Source organism: Melozone crissalis, unplaced genomic scaffold (genome assembly GCF_028551555.1).
Source record: "Melozone crissalis strain CALT ecotype California unplaced genomic scaffold, PUWL_Pcris_2 ptg000045l_1, whole genome shotgun sequence".
NCBI classification, from domain to species: domain Eukaryota; kingdom Metazoa; phylum Chordata; class Aves; order Passeriformes; family Passerellidae; genus Melozone; species Melozone crissalis.
In genome coordinates this window covers 28,846,895-28,862,967 of record NW_026535823.1, presented here as the reverse complement: position 1 = coordinate 28,862,967, position 16,073 = coordinate 28,846,895, and positions in this window count along the sequence as shown.

Genomic DNA, 16,073 nt, shown 5'->3' with positions numbered 1-16,073 from the left:
AGGACGAGTTGTTCCTTAATCAAAATATTGTGGAACTGTGGTTCTGCCAGTGCTTTGCTGCTCAGGGTTTGTAGATACATAGGATGGTTGGGGAGCTTCAAAGAAAGATGTCAACCAAATGTTCCCCCGAGTCACATGCAGGGCAGAAGGAAATGTGCTTCCTAAAGGTCCTACCAGCAGATGGATATCTTTCTGCAGTCATTAAAGTTGTAAAGTCATCCCCCCCCTCAGCCCCCTCCCTACACACACATGAAAGATGAGGGGATTTGCATCCCAGACAAAGCCAGATTTGGGATCTGGACGTTTCCCTCCAGCACATGGATCTTGCAGTGGGTGTGGTGGGGGAAAGGACAGCGAGGGCCTGGCTGGGTTGGGCAGTTTTTATGGTCTGTTGTTGTGCTGCTGTGCCCCAAGAGCCTCTGGCATCTCTGTGCAGGGACCCCACCCCAGAGACAGGCCAGTCCTGGGACACAGGGACACTCCTGGCCTCTGCTCTGCTGCCTCTTCCCACACAAGTGGTGGGAAATCTATGAAAAAGGGGTTTGGTTGGAGCTGTCTCCAAGAACCTGCATTCACTGTGTAGAAGAACGTTTCCTGACCTGTCCCTGCTCCACAGAGGGCTCATTACAGCACAGAATTCCCTGTAAATCACACCACAGTGGCCTTTCTTCAGGATTCTCCAGAGTACCTGCTCCACGCTGACAAAGGTGGGAGGATTTTCCTGTACTAGCGTTGCTCCCTCCTTCTCCCTGGGCATGGCCTTTCCCACAGGACATGTTCCTGCACAGCTGCCTTTTCACTGCCCCATCATCCATCTACATCCCTCATGAGGAAAAATTCACTTGGGAATGGTGAGGCTGACAGAGGCTTCTCACATCTCTATTTCCACAGAGTTGTGCTCACCCAGCTGCACTTTCTCACCCCAAAAAAATGCCCAGCAAGATGGGAACTCCTTTCAAAAGAGGACAGGAACATCAGGGATGAGTCTGAGACCCTCAGCAATGAGGAAAGGGGTGATAAAAGGATAGTGGTGGTCTTTGGGCTCATACCTCTCTCATGTAGGGTCTGTAGTGTCAATGGCAGCTGCTTTGATGAATGTGGATTGGAGTAGAGCTCCCAGTTTCTCAATTCAGGCCAAATTTTAGTTCTACTTCATGGTCCCTGGGAATGCACAAGGCTGATTTATGAATTGGGAAAATGACTTTATTCATCCTCCTCCTCTTCCTGATAACTCCTTTGCTCCCTGAATTCACGGGAAGCCTGAGTCATCATGGCATTGGGACATCTTCAGCGTAAGGTGGGATCCAAGGTTACTCTTATTTTATTATGTTTATGTATTATACTTGTTTTATTTATGCCTCATTCCTTTGAACTGGAGGCCTTTGTAGAGATATTACTTGTGCAACACAGAGCAGCTGAGTTGTGGTGGTGGCACTCCACAAGGTCTCACATGGACTCTTTACTCTTGCAATTGTCTTGCAGTTAACAGAATCATTCCCTATCAAGTCCCACAAATGGCTAGAGGGCATTAAAAAGCCTCTTATCACCAACTAATTCCGTAACTTTTGGAAACAGAACCCCCACTTGTTTTTTCAATAAGCTCTTCTCCTGACAGCGCTACATCTTTCACAAACACAGCAAGAGTAACCTCACGACTTTGCCTGCAGCAGTGAAGTATGAAATTTTGAATTCCATGGGTCACTGTTTTCGCTGCAGCCAGATGTGGATAAAAGGCAAAGGGTGTTTTATTGTTGTTTTTTCAAGAAACAGAGAAAGGTTTGTACTAAGGTACACCCTCTACCCCAAAAACAAGTGGCTAACATGTGGCTTGAATATCACCAATTGGCATTTCAAAAGATTAAGCTTTAAAAAAAAATATTTTGAATTTAAATATTCTGTCTGGAGCTAATAAAGCACACTATGACTTTAAATTGGATTAGGGAAACATACAGGAGAGCTGCAACCAACCTTGATGCCAGGCTGTGCATTAGTTGGTTGCTTTTTTGGCATCACAGGTACCAATGGGTTGTGATGGATATAAAAGGAAGATATTCAATGGCTCAGACCTTCCTTTAGTTCTGAACAGATTGGGTTATCCATTGGAAATAAATTACCAGATGTATCCAATCCCTGTGTGCAGTGATGGATGAGTCTATGAAAGCCTTCTTTATTGGTATGCATTTTATGCAAACTCTTCTGGCGACTGAGGCGTGTTAAAAAACTGCTTAGTTTAATTTCTCTGAAGCCCTAGTGTGCCACTGATGATTTAAACCCTCTGTTTCCTGCTTGGGGAGCTGAATATTGAGCAACCAGGAATGAATATCTCAATTCTGGAATTTTATGAGGAAAGCTATCTTTGTGGTAAAATTTCAGTGGACCTCTTGGAAACACTTCCAGAGAATATTTGAAGCTATGAAACCCATAAATAACAAACTGAGAAGTTCACTGTTTGTTTGTGAGGGGGGGAAAAATTTATATTTCTCTTTATTATTTGATCCAGCCCTCCCAGTCTGACAGACAATATTTGGGTTCCCAGCCATGGTCTGTGCAGCCCAGCAGAGTGACATGATTTTGGCTTCCAGCAGTTTCCCCACTGTCTCCTGAAATGCTCTGTTGTGAAACAAAAAGATAAAAATGGTGAATCACAGTGAAACACAAACCAGAAATATTTGGTCATCCTCCAGCTTTGGTTACTGCTGCTTTTAGCCTGGTGCTTGACAGCACACTTGCCAGGTGCACAAGTAGCAAGGTTGTGACAACCCTGAGATTTTACTGCTGCACTACACTTCTAGGATGATGTCCTCTAAATGTTAACAGTTGTAAGTCATGGTTTTCTGTAGAACGTTGGATTTTTCTTTGTCTTGCTGCCCAAGTTCCTCTTGTCAGAGGGATGGAGCATCCTTTCCACAGAGATGGGCTGAGAGAGTTGGGGTTTCCCAGCCTGGAGAAGTGAAGGCTCCAGGTCAATGTTGTTACAGCCTTTCAGTACTTAAAGGGAAAAAATATTTTAGAGGGCAAATTTTTCAGCAGGACCTGTTGTGACCAGGACAAAGAGTGATGGTTTTAAACCAAAAGAGGGTGGATTGGGACTGGATATAAAGAAAAAAGTTTTTACAATGAGGATGGTCAAACACTGACACAGGTTGCCCAGAGAGGTGGTGGCTGCCCTAGCCCTGGAAACATTCAAGGCCAGTTTGGATGGAGCCAGTTTGGACTGAGAAACCTGATCTAGTTGAAGATGTCCCTGTTATTGCAGGGGGTTTGGACTAGATGACCCTTTAAGATCCCTCCCAACCCAAATTACTCTGTGATTCTCTGACAATGGGAAGAAAAATATTTAGCTATTTGTATCTGTTGAGACCATTAATCTCTTCTCCAAATTATGTGATTTCTTTCTTTGTGCCTTTACAAGGTTTTCCACTTCTGTGTGTTGCACACAGAGCTTCAGCAGCTAGACCACATTTAGCAGGAAATATGTGGCCTCACCTTGGATGAAAATTATACAGCCATAGAGTGGTTTGAATTGGAAAGGGCTTTAAAGATCACCTAGCACAGCTCTGTCACTGTGAGCAGGGACACCTTCAACCAGAGCAGGACCCATCCAGCCCAGTCTGATCACAAAAATTGCTGGTGAAGGAGCCGATGAAAGCAGAGTAGGAAAAAATGTAGGCTGTTCCAGATGAAAGCGTAGAATAAGGGAGGAAGGAAAGGGATTCGAAGACAGGAGCCTTCCCCTTTTGATGGCAGGAGGAGAGACGACCACCACAGCCATTGTGAGGGGACAGCTGGCATCATGCATGTCCCTGCTCCCTGTGTGGAAGAGGCAGGTGAAGGAGAATTGAAGGAGAATCATCTTTCCCTCCCTCCTCCTGGACTGTGGGGGCAGAATCACCCTTTCAGATTTACCATCACAGGCTGGTCCCGCTCCAAGCAAAGCCTTTGGAGCAGCAACTGCACCACACAGGATCACAGAAACTCAGCCTCACCCCTGGTAGTCTAATGTTCTCAATAACTGAGCCCCTTTGAGGAGCAGGTATTTTCATCCCTTTCTAATTTGCTGCTGGGACCTAGGGCAATTTTTGTTCCTGAAACTTTGGAGTTACTTCAACATCGTGAAGCCAGGCAACAACTGCTCATGTTCTCGGTCTGGCATTTGAAGTCTCCCCATGAAACAGCTGGGCTCTGATGTGCAAGATACCTGCTTCCCACTATTTGGCTTCCAACAGCAAGAGGATGACTTATGGCCATGAACTATCCCTTAATTTAACACATCAAAACCGAGCAAAAACAAACAAAGCAGAGTGAAGAACACATGTAGACCATGAACTCACATTCTGCACCTTGCACTTTTGCCCAGAGCACATGTTTTTGCAGCTTATCTCCCTAGGTATCTGTGATGGTGCCTTCTCCTGTGTTTGTTTTCTTTGTGTGGGGATTCTTGGCAAGAAACTGTTTCTCTGGGAGAAAAAGGAGTTTTTGCTTCTCTCTGGCCATGGACCAAACAAAGACCTTAACTGGACACTTAGCCACAAGCTTAAAAACCTGTCCCGATACATGAAGTGCCTTGCACTGATTCCAGAGGGTCTTGAGGAAGGTTATTCTCAACTACTTTGTCCTTTTGAGCTGCATTATCCTTCACTTACCTCAGTTTCCCGTAAGGTCTCTCTCTGTGATCTCATAAAACCCTTCAGCAGCCCCAAAATGCAATGTAATGTCACAGCAGCAAGTTAGTTTGAGTCTTGCCTCAGTGTGAAATAGGGCAAAGATCCATCCATGGGTGCATCCTTTGGTAGCTGGGGTTTATCCCACAGTGTGACAGGCAGTGATCATCACCTCTTACTCCTAATAGACTCTAAAAAGCTAATGGGATGCTTCCGACCAAAAACGATCCATTAATTCTTATTTTTATTTCCACTGACTGCTTTTTCCTCTACTCCTTTTAACTGAAAGGCTCCTGAGGTGTCTCATTCATGGGTAATATCAAGGCATCTCTATTGGAAAAAATATTGTGTTGCTTGCAAAGACAGAGCTCAGATATGCTTTAGACCAGAGATTCCCACTGTGGGCTCCAAGTCCCACAGCTGATTTTTCAGCTGGAAAACAGACCTGGTGAAGCTCAGCTTCAAGTTGACTGAAAGGGCCTATAACACTTCCTGAAAACACTTTTAACTCGTTTCTAAATTTGTACTCCTCTTTGTACTGGAGTAAGTGTCAGTTTAAAAAGATAGTGAGGAAAAGAGTCCCAGTTTCTTCTGGCCAGCAGAAAGGCAGAGATCTTCCTGTCAGTGCTGGGTTTGTGTTACAGCTGGCAGATGTTGTCCCTCACCAAACACAAAAATCAGGTCTTCAGCTGCTCTTGCTGGGCTCCAAAACTTGCTCAGAAACTGCTTCGTTATCAGCAGGGATCTGCATGGATTTGTGGATACAAAACCACACACAAACAGCCAAGGAGGTGCCACATCCAGTCCATTCCCACTGCTGATAAGGAGTGAAAATACAGCCTCTCCTGTCTTCCTCGTGATGAATACAGAATGAAAGGGTCAAATCCAACAGCTAATGGCTGGTCAGAGATTCAGCTGGGTGAGGGTTAAGATCAAGTCTTGTGGAGTCAGGAAAGAGAAAGGCCCCAAGTGTCCTCAAAATTTCCATATGACATTTGGGTATCAATAAGGGCATTGTTCGGGAGCAAGAGCTCATTTTCTAAGGAAGGCAGCTTGCTCCTTGCAGACCACTCTGCCTATGGCTGGGGATGCCAGGCTGCTGCTTGGCAAGGAGCTTGTTGGTTCATTTTAAAAATGCCCAAGTTAAATGAGATATAAATCAACTCCATTTCACTCACATTAAGACACACCAACTTAATCCTGCTGAGGACACTGACCTGAAAATGTTTAACAAAGTCAACATTTCTAGGGAAAAGTTTTCCTGTGCAGAATTTCCAAGGGTTTTTGGTGTTTTTGGTAGTTTATTTTTCATCTGAAAATCCATTGGCCGTATTTAATTTTTTTTAAGGATTATCTCTTAATCTTACCCTGTTACAAAATGTATTCATAATCCTCATGGCAGTTACTTAGCAAGTCTTAAACCTGTCATTAAAATACCTCCTCTTGTTACTACAATCAGCAGTCTTAATCCACTGCAAGTCTCTCCTTTTTTCTTTTTTTTTCTTTTCTCACTTTGTTCCTAAATGGCTTAAAACCAAGGTATGACAGGTAGCAAACAATCCCCCCTCTAATTACTTGGAAGAAACAAATAAAGGGAAGGAATACGTTTGTGTGGCAAATTCCTGAGAGTTTGGAAACTGGAGGCTGTAGGAATGCGCCCTGGGAAATTTTAAACCCACTCCAAAGCTGTGGGTTTGAACAGTGGTGGATTTAGTCCCTGGAAGGCAAGGAAGGGGAGAGGTACTGCCAAAAGAGGGGGTGGCCGTGAGCATTCCCAGTCCTGGGGTGAAAATGAGGAATCAAGGTCCTGTGCAGGAAGATGTGCAATGTCTGGATGCAAGGAGGTATACCTTGAGCTTTACCTGGAGGTGCTCAGCAGCCTGACATGGTTCAGCAGTGCCTGAATCCCTTGGGAAAGCACTTAGGAAAGGCTTAGGAGTTCCAGGAATTGTTGGACACTGGTGAGTAGGAGGGCAAGCTCTGGGAAGCAAAGGGATTGCTGGAGGAGTGGGTGTGAACATCAGGGAAGGGAAGGCTGGGAGCAGGATATCTGATTCATGGCAGAAAAAAAGCTCCTAAATTGGAGGGGAAACACTGCAACATCTCTGGAAGGGGGAGGATTTGGGTGTCACTTGGTCAGTGCTTCAGCAGGATGTGAAACTCTAAGCATGGGGTAAATGCATCAGGCAGCTCCCACTTGTTGGGAGCTCAGAGCTTGTTCAACACCCAGCCCCATCCCAAACCTGCACCTCTGCAGGGGTGGTGTCCAAAATTGCTCCCAGGCTGTGCTTTCTGTGAGGGTTTTTAGGGGAAATCACAAGCTGAGGTTCAGAGTCTCTGGAGACCCCGCGCTCTCCTGGGAGCTGCTGGGTAAACACTGGATTGAAATAAGATATTGCCTGCACAGAACTCTTCACAAGATAATTAGGCTCAACTGGGATTTTTTAAAAAGGCATTAACTCCATGAACTTTTCAGTCTGAAACAATGCCACAATGACCACGTTGGGAATAAGGCATTCTGGCCCTTCTTGGGGATCGTGTGTTGAAGTTGTCTTGTTAGTAGGGAGGCGTTAATGCAATAAAGGAGAGCATTGTGGCCTGGAACAGCTGGGCTTTTCTAACTGCTTGCCTAAATGTGGATGATTAATGACCAAAATGCATCCTTGCTGAATGGCATTGAGAGGCTGGAGGCATTTCATGGCGTTTTCCTTTTTCCATTTTTGAAAAGATTTCTTGCAAACAAAGCTCCATTGATGTGGGTCAATTACAGATATGCAAAGTGAATTCCAAATTATTGCCTATCTGATGGGTGACAATGCTGTTACATTGTTGTTGCATGTTTCAGGCTGCAGGATCTGAAGATGCTCAAAAAGCTACTTGGTGCTTTTGGAGACTGGAGCTACTCAAACATTTTAATGAGATTTGTTGTCATTATTGTCAGAAAACACTGCTTCATCCAAACCAGAACATCTTGCAGTGAAATAGCCCCATTAATAACATTTCCATGGGAAAGTGTTCAGCTTTTCTGGGGTCAATTTATAAGCAGAGAAGAATGTAAATGAGAACCCCGATCTTCTCAGTCTGAAACCAGATGTTTCAATGGCAACAGCGACAACAACAAAAAACATTTTGGGGAAGCGTTTGTAAAGTTTGGTTCTTTTTCCACACCGGAATGAAAACACATTTCCAGGCCTCAAAGACCTTTGTGGAAGTGCACTGCAGATCTCTGGCTGCCTCAACCAGAAGGAAAGGGCCTCTTGGCCCTTCAGGAAAGGGTCTGGCATGTAAATGCTTTGTTAGTCCAGCCATGCCATGGCCACCCCACCCTTGGACTTGGGTGGGGATGTCACCCATCTGCTGCTGTCTGTGCTTCTCCCCATGTGTCCTGAAGGCTCTGGAAATGCACAAGAGCTGCCTTGCTTTTCCTCACCTGTAAAATGTGGTTCATAACAAGTAGGAAGAGTTCTTTGGATGTGTGAGCAGCCACCTGGGGGAGGGCAGTATTGTGGTATCACGAGATGTGAAACACTGCCACCAAACAATAGAGTAGGTTTATAACACAGCTGTCAGGAGTGTGTGTGAAAGGCAAGGCTAAAGTCTGGGCAAGTCTGCAAGGGATGTCCCAATTTCCCAGTGCTGCTGTCCAACGCCATCCCACAGCTGCCAGCGTGCACGTTTGGGTGCCACCCATCAGAGCTGCACCAGCAGTGCCTTGGGACTCCTGGCTGTCAGAGGCACCCAGCTAGGATGGGTGGGTGTATCCATGGGTCTCTTCAGGATGGAACAGGCAGTTTTCAACTTCTAGCCAACACTCTGTGCACGACTGCAGGTTGGTGGGGAAGAAAGGATTGCATTTTGATACCAGTTCTGCTGGCTGACCCTTCTGTGCCCGCAAGCCACACGTGTGAATGACAATTCCCTTCACCTAAAGGCTCTGCTGCAGCCAGGCAAGGTATATCATGCATTTTTCCATGGCACTTAAAGGCAATTTTATTTTTTTTTTCCTCAGCCAGCGTGTTGGCTTTTATCATTCAACAGGCCACGGAATTGTTTTCCCTAACATCCCCTTAAGAAGGATGTATTTTTCAAAATACTGCCATTCCCTTCTCTAAAACAGGTTTTGATGTGGCTACTTCAAATCAAAACCATGAGCTTTCCTCTCTTCACGCCCACCAACTTAAAACCTGCCCCCAATGCCAGTGGTTCAGAACTATCCAAATAAAGCAGTTGCTTTAAGGAGTGTTTGCTTTTCCTCTCAGACTCCTTCTCCTGACGCTATATTGTTTGTGGAAAAAGAGTTCTCTGGGTGGGTCATTGAGCTGTCGTGGTTAAGAAGCTGTATTTGAAGTCTGGTTCAGCATAGAAGAAAAACATGTCAAAACAGCCTTGAAAGTACAGCTCCCTTTTTTCCCTCCTCCATGTCAGGATGTTACCTTTTCCCCTTCCATGTAGCAGCTCTCTCCCATGAAAAACAGCTTCTTGAGGACATTTGCTGGGTGGCTCCAAAATGCAGTGAAAATAACACTCTTTTCATACCAGGAAAACAAATTGCTTCTGGAATAAAGCCGTGCCTATACAGCTCTGCATTTTAACTCTGCTTGAATACTCACTCCTGGGTATCTTTATATCAGGGAAACATGCTTAATTATTCCTGAGTAATTTTGCCTGCTGGACTGCAATTCCTCAAATAAATGCTATGTGGGATTTTCCTGATGATGTTGTTCTTTTCGTTTGAAAGGATGCCAAGGAGCAGGTCTCCCTCTTCCATCTTCCCCCTCTACCTTTTGACTTTAAAGCAGATTCTTGGTGCTCCTTAAGTAAACACTCCTCTGAGACAATTTTTCATGGAGTGGCACGAATGCCACGAGCCCAGAAATGGCATTAATGCATTTTTCTTCTGTGGCTTTGGAATGACGTGCATCTAATGTGGATGTGTGTTGCCTCAGAGAATGCTCTGTTTTCTATTCCTCTGTTTGATTCTCTGCAGCTGGGGAGCCACGTTTCACAGGTGGTTGGGAAGCTTATTAGATTATTCATAACTGGGTTTATTTCTTTTTTTTTCCCTCTTTTTTTTTCCCCTCTAAGCAATTAAAAACATGTGTCAAAGGAGGCCTGAAATGATTAAAAGCACTCTTGACATCTCTTTCCCATTTACCTTTTGCTGTTTTCACTTGGGTTACACAGAGCCTGGTACCCACAGACGAGGCCCTAAAGGAGAGAGAAGTGAGTGTTTTTCCTGTTAGAAATAGTTAAAATAAAAAATATTTGCTGCTGGTTTATCAGGGACTCCTGTGTGAGAAAACTCTCGTTGTTTTCCAGGGAATGAGCAGCAATCACAGTCATAATTATCATAATGATGATGAATGTTTTCAGGCATTTTTTCTGCTGGTGACCACAGTGACAGACTCTGGGCAAGCACTGTTCATCTGAAGATGAATTCCCAGTCCATGGCAGTCTTCAAAGAGGCACACACCCCAGGAAGGGGAAAAGTCCTGAGAGAGCCACTGATGGGGAGAATTCTCTGAGCCAGAAGAGAAGTTGTTACTGCACGAATCCCCAGCTGAAACTCAGTGTGGATGGTGAGGACTTGCAAGCCCCCATCAGGACGGTCCAGACCATGTGTGAGCCAGACTCCAGCTTGGCATCCCCTCCAGAGGAGGACTCTGGTAGCTCTCATGTGGCCTCTTCAGCTCCCAGAGGAGCCCAGGCTGACTCTTCAGAGGTGTTGAGCTTTGACTGGCTCAGGTCTGTGAATAGCCAGACCCCAAAAAGCTGAGCTGATTTTCAGGGAAGAGCTTCAAGCAAAGGAATTTAACTCAGTGTTGTACATTCTACAGGCTTTTTAAAGGGGTTTTGTTTAAAAAAAAAAAAAAAAAGGTAGGATTCACATTTGGTTGAAACTGCTGGATTCTTAAAGGATACATACATGCAATGGAAGGAGAAGGGGTGAAAGGATCAATATCAGAAGTAGCAGTGTTAAAAACAGGTGATAAAATCATGGAATCATACAATGGCTTGGGTGGGAAGGGGCCTTAAAGTTCATCCAGTTCCACCCCCTGCCATGGGCAGGGACAGCTTACACTAGACCAGGTTGTCCAAAACTCCATCCATCCTGGCCTTGCACACTCCCAGGGATGGGGTGTCCTGCCTGGGGAGATGGGAGGGCTGCCCAGAATACGTGTGGGCTGTGGTGATAGGACAGGAACATCTCCTCATACATCTCAAGTTAGGCTACTCACCAGTTATTCACCCTTCTTCAAAGCATCTCCCATCCCTGGAGTGGTTGGTTCCCACCAAAACCTGTCAGGCAGAAAGCCTTTGTCTTCCTCTTCCTCACTCTGTGTCAGTGACAAATACATCTCCACAGTGCAGCTGCCTGTTTTTACCATCAGCCAGCAGCTCCTTCCTCTCCTCCAACTCTCCTGCTGCTAAATAATTCAGATACTGAAAAGTTTCCTTTTAAAATGCTCCTGGCTTATATGTGCCCCTCATGCATCATGATTTTCTGCATTATCTCCTCCTCTGCCTTTGGGTCACTTCTACACAGGAAACAAGAACGGGATGGTAAAGTTTGCATGAAATATCCATCCTTGTGTGGGAGCAAACGCAGAGAGCTGAGTCAGGCCATGCTCACAAGCAGCCCAAACACTTCAAAATATCCAGATCCACCACTCCTCCAGCTGCAGGTTTTCCCAGTCCAACCATCCACCACCACCCATTTCTACAATCAGCCTCTTTGGAATCCACCCACCTCAAGGAGCTGCTCTTTGGAAATATCAGGGTGAAAACGACTTTGAAAACAGCTTGGACAGCAGTGGGTGTCTGAGGTTGAGCCTGGATTTACACCTAACCTCACCCCAACTGGAGCTGGAGCTGTGGAATGTGCTGCCTGCACAGAAAACGTCCCTGGCAGCAGCAGGCTGCTGTCACGTTCAGTGGCACATCCACACTGCCATCAGCTGTGCTCCTCGGTGACCTCTCCTGCACAGTCGGAAATGAGCTGCTTCTTCTCCTCACCCTGACATCTGCCAGCAATCTGAGGCTGCTCCATCCCGCACAGCTTGGTTTCCTATTCACCCTTTTGGTGAGGAAAGGTCACGTGGGATGGGCATAATAATGTTTTCTAGTTAACCCATGGGTCTCACCTCTGGTTCTAATCACCTCCTGGTATGGAAACCAACAGCATGTCTATGGTGTCTGATCAGAGAAGCCAGATACACTCGGCTTTTATTTTTTTCCCCCTCAAAGACAATTCAAACTTGTCTAAATTCCTGCTTTTCAAGAGAAGAGTTAGGGGGAAAGCTTCATTCAGTAGCCATGGGAACACACAAAGAAAAGAAGCAACCTAAAGCTGACTTACATGGAAGTAACAACAAACCTCGTGTCCACCAGGGGAATCTGGAGTCATTCTGGAATTTTATTGTGCAAAATACCAATTCTCCTTATCCCAGGGATCACCCACTTTCCTGTCCAGAGGTCTGTTCCTCTCAGGCACTTTTCAGCTTTTCCACTTGCAGGTTTTGTCCCCTGAGACATTTCCCAGAGGGTGAGGAGAGCTGCAGTGCTGCTCACAGGTCTGCCTCTGACGTCCTGTGTAGCCTGTGAAGGTCACCAGCAATGTCACTCCTGAGAACTCATTTTTCCAGCTGAATCCAGGCCAGATTCCTCTGGAGGGCTGTGATCCAGGAGACAACGCTTCCCATCGCATCCGCTGCCTGATGCTGCACAGCCCTGGCTGGGATTGCCCCCAGTAATGATGTTCCTCCAATTAACCTCGCTGAGATCAGATCTTGCTCGGCTCACAGTGGTTCTGAAAATCCCATTTCCCTCATCTTCTTGGTCCACGGGTTCCCCCAGGATGATGTCACCTCCTCTGCCTGCTCCAGAGGTGGAAATGTCTTGCTGCTTGCTCATGTTCCTGTAGGGTCTCTCAGCAGCACCAGGAGGCACAAATAAATAACAGTGTACAGCACCAGCTGAAGTTTATTGGAGCTGAGAATGGGGGTAATTGCCTGAAGCAAGGAGAGATAGGTTGGGTTTTTGGGATGGCTGTATTCCAGAGTGAAGCAAGAAACCCCCATCCTGCCAACAGCTGTGCCAGGGCTTATCTCCTTTCCTCCACTTCTGGTTAATTAATGTTAGCTCCAGATGAGCTGAGCTGCCAGCCATGCCTGTGCTTCCCTGCTCAGATTGCTTTCACAAATGGTGTGGCCTCTTCTTTCTCTGCTTACTCTGCAAATATCATTTTATACCAGGATGTTTTCCAGCCTGCCCAGCTGCACCAAAGTGACGACTTCTGGAGGAACAAGTCAGCCCAAGGTGTTGATGCAGCCTGACTGCAGCTACAGGGAGCTCTCAGACTACACATTTTCTTACATTTCTCTCCTAGATCACTCTTTTTCTGCAGCTTGAACTCTGTTTTTCTCGTGTGGAACCTACCTGTGCATGTCCTAGGGCTCAGCAAAACCCCCCTCCATTCAGAGCTGGGAAAGATGCTGCTCTTCTCTTAAACCTGAAAAGAGTAGCTGGTGGCAGAAACTGCAGAAAAACAGCTTTTTCTTCCCCCTGCTCCTCCTCCCATCCTCCCCATGGGTGCTGCTGCTCACTCAGATTTTCCCAAGCACTTTATTTTCATGGAGTTAAGGAAGCAACAGGTTCTTTGGGATTTACATACCTTTGAGGTAAAGGCAGAGGGATTTTACCCAAACTTTGCAGCTTTTTCACATAGCTCTCTGAGCTGACACCTTTCCTTTGAAGGACGGAACATGACAAGCACTTTTTGCCCAATGTCTTGAATCTTAATCCAGTTTTTGCAAGGGATTAAGGAATTTTGTAGGCAGATGTTTTTTGGTTTTTTTTAATTTCTCCCTTCATCCACTTCGCTGCTGTGCTTGGACAAGTAATTTCTGCAGAGTAGGAAGTGCAGCCAAAGCAAGTAGTTTACTGTCTTTTCTCAGTAAAAAAATCATAAAAATTATCAGCCTCAGATTTTTTTTTGACACAAAATTAAAACTTTGTTCGGACACAACAGAAAAATATCACAAATAAAAACTATACCAAGAGCTCAGTTCCAAAGTGGTTGGTTCCTTCCTGAGTTACATATGCAGTAAAATTGATATTTCAGTGGGAATATAAAGGCAAAGCTGGTGTTAAATCTGGAACTGGTTTGCACCCCAGCTTTGCCTGGTGGCCTCATCAATCTCGTTTGATCGATTTGTCCCATGTAGTCCTGGTGGGGCTGAATGCAAAAAGGAGCAACAGAAGGGTTTTGTTTTCATACCATATCAGGTTATTCCTGAGAGAGCCCCACAAGGGCAGAGGAGGGATGTTATTCCCTGCTAATCCAGGCTGTTTACAGGGTGCAGGCTGGGATATCTCAGGATGTTTGAGTTTGAAGGTGCCTGCAATGAGTGTGGCTCTCTCACAGCCAGAGGCACACATCCATCAGCTCCTGAGGCACCAAGAGTTCGCTTTTGCACTGAAATTCTGAGAAGTGCAGCTCAGAGCCTCCCCAGGAGACCTGGGTGGGTTTTGGCCCCTCATAGGAGGAGTGATGGGATTCCCCTTTGGTGGCTCCTCCTGAGGCCAAACAACAGAGCGTGTTCTTAAAATGACTTTGCAGCAAGAAAATCACCAAGACGTGGCCAAATCTGAGCTGGCATGAAATATGGAGGCACCCAGTGTCCTCTTTTTTATCCAGCCCTGTGGTTTTTTCGGGTTTTTTTCCCACTTGGTCAGTAGATGATGCCATTACAAGGAAAGATTGGGATTTTCCCTGTCACCAGACACCCAGATCCCTCAGGGCAGATACCTGATCCTGTCTGCACACACTGCTAGCACTCCAAAGATCTGTAGATCTTAAAAAGCCTGAAGTTATGTCTTTGCTGGCTTCAGATAATCTTGTAAAGCTTTATCCACGCCCCAAGGACAGACAATAAAATAAACAGAGAAATTCAGAAAAACTGGAGGCAAAACATCACCTCAAACTCACGTTTGGTTAATGTAAATGCAGATGACATTTTTTCCTGTCATTACATTTCAGTTGAGTCCCTGTGCTGTCCCACCTTGCCTGCATGGCATTAAGGACCACTGTAGGGATTTTTTAGTACCTTAAACCAATCTGGTAAGGTAATTTCATTTCTTCCCAGTAACACTTGTGATTAAAACACTCCCTTCCATTGTGGAAAATGTACTGTGAAACATGTACTCATCTTCCCCAATAAAAGCCTTTATGGGGTTGAAGGGGGAAAGTAATGTTTTCCAGTACTCACCAAAGCTAGAATTTCATATGAAATTTTAATTCATGGTGTATTTTTAACCCTGGAAACCTGATCTGGGTAGGATGGTGTTTGTATATCATGTATCTCACACACACACATACGTCTCTTGCCAAGGATTATTTTGTACTTGGCAATGTGTTCCATCCACATATTAATACACTTATTTATGGGATTAATTGGATGAACTCCTGCCAAGAGCAGAGTGCTCTGCATGGTGGATCAGCACGTTCTGCTGCTGTCCCTCCACCTGGGATTGCTACAGGAGGAATTCCACACAGATTCTAGTGTCCCAGTCCTCCCCATAAAACACCAGTGCTGGGCTGAGCGGCTGCACTGGGGTCTCCTTTGGGTTTACATCCCCCCTCTTGAGCCCAGCACATTTTTGGCTCCTTGAGGATTAGAGTTTTGTGGTTCTCTGTGTGAAAATGATGCATGGCCAGCTCAGCCCAGGCAGGTGCACAGTTGGTGGCTTCAAGCTTGAGACCATCTTCTCTCTTCTCTTCTCTTCTCTTCTCTTCTCTTCTCTTCTCTTCTCTTTTCTTCTCTTCTCTTCTCTTCTCTTCTCTTCTCTTCTCTTCTCTTCTCTTCTCTTCTCTTCTCCTCTCCTCTCCTCTCCTCTCCTCTCCTCTCCTCTCCTCTCCTCTCTTCCCCTGACTCTTGCTCACCACTCCATCAGCACAGATTTATTTCCATGGTCGATTTGTAGGAATAAAAGAGCCAGATAAGAAATATGTTTTTAATAGCAATGTCACCAGTGAATGCAGAGCATCTCAACATCAGCCATTAAGTAAAAGCAGGGGAGGAATGAGCATCATTTGTCTGTTGCCAGCTTCTCTCAACTGGCTTTCATTTAGAGGAGAAAAAAATCCCCAATCATTTCTATCCAGGTAATAGTGAAATATATTCTTTGTCAGCAACAGGTCAAAATGCAGAGATATGTTATTCACAGCAAGCTGACTTCACATTTTCTAACCTAAATGCTGGATTGCTCTCCTCAATTATTCACATATGTTTTCTGGTTTAATAATAACCCACATGCTGTCCCCTAAAGAAAACTACAGACTTCATGATGTTCAGCTAGAATACATAGATCTGCTCAGCCATTTCTTGTTCCAGAAGCTGAACCAGCCAG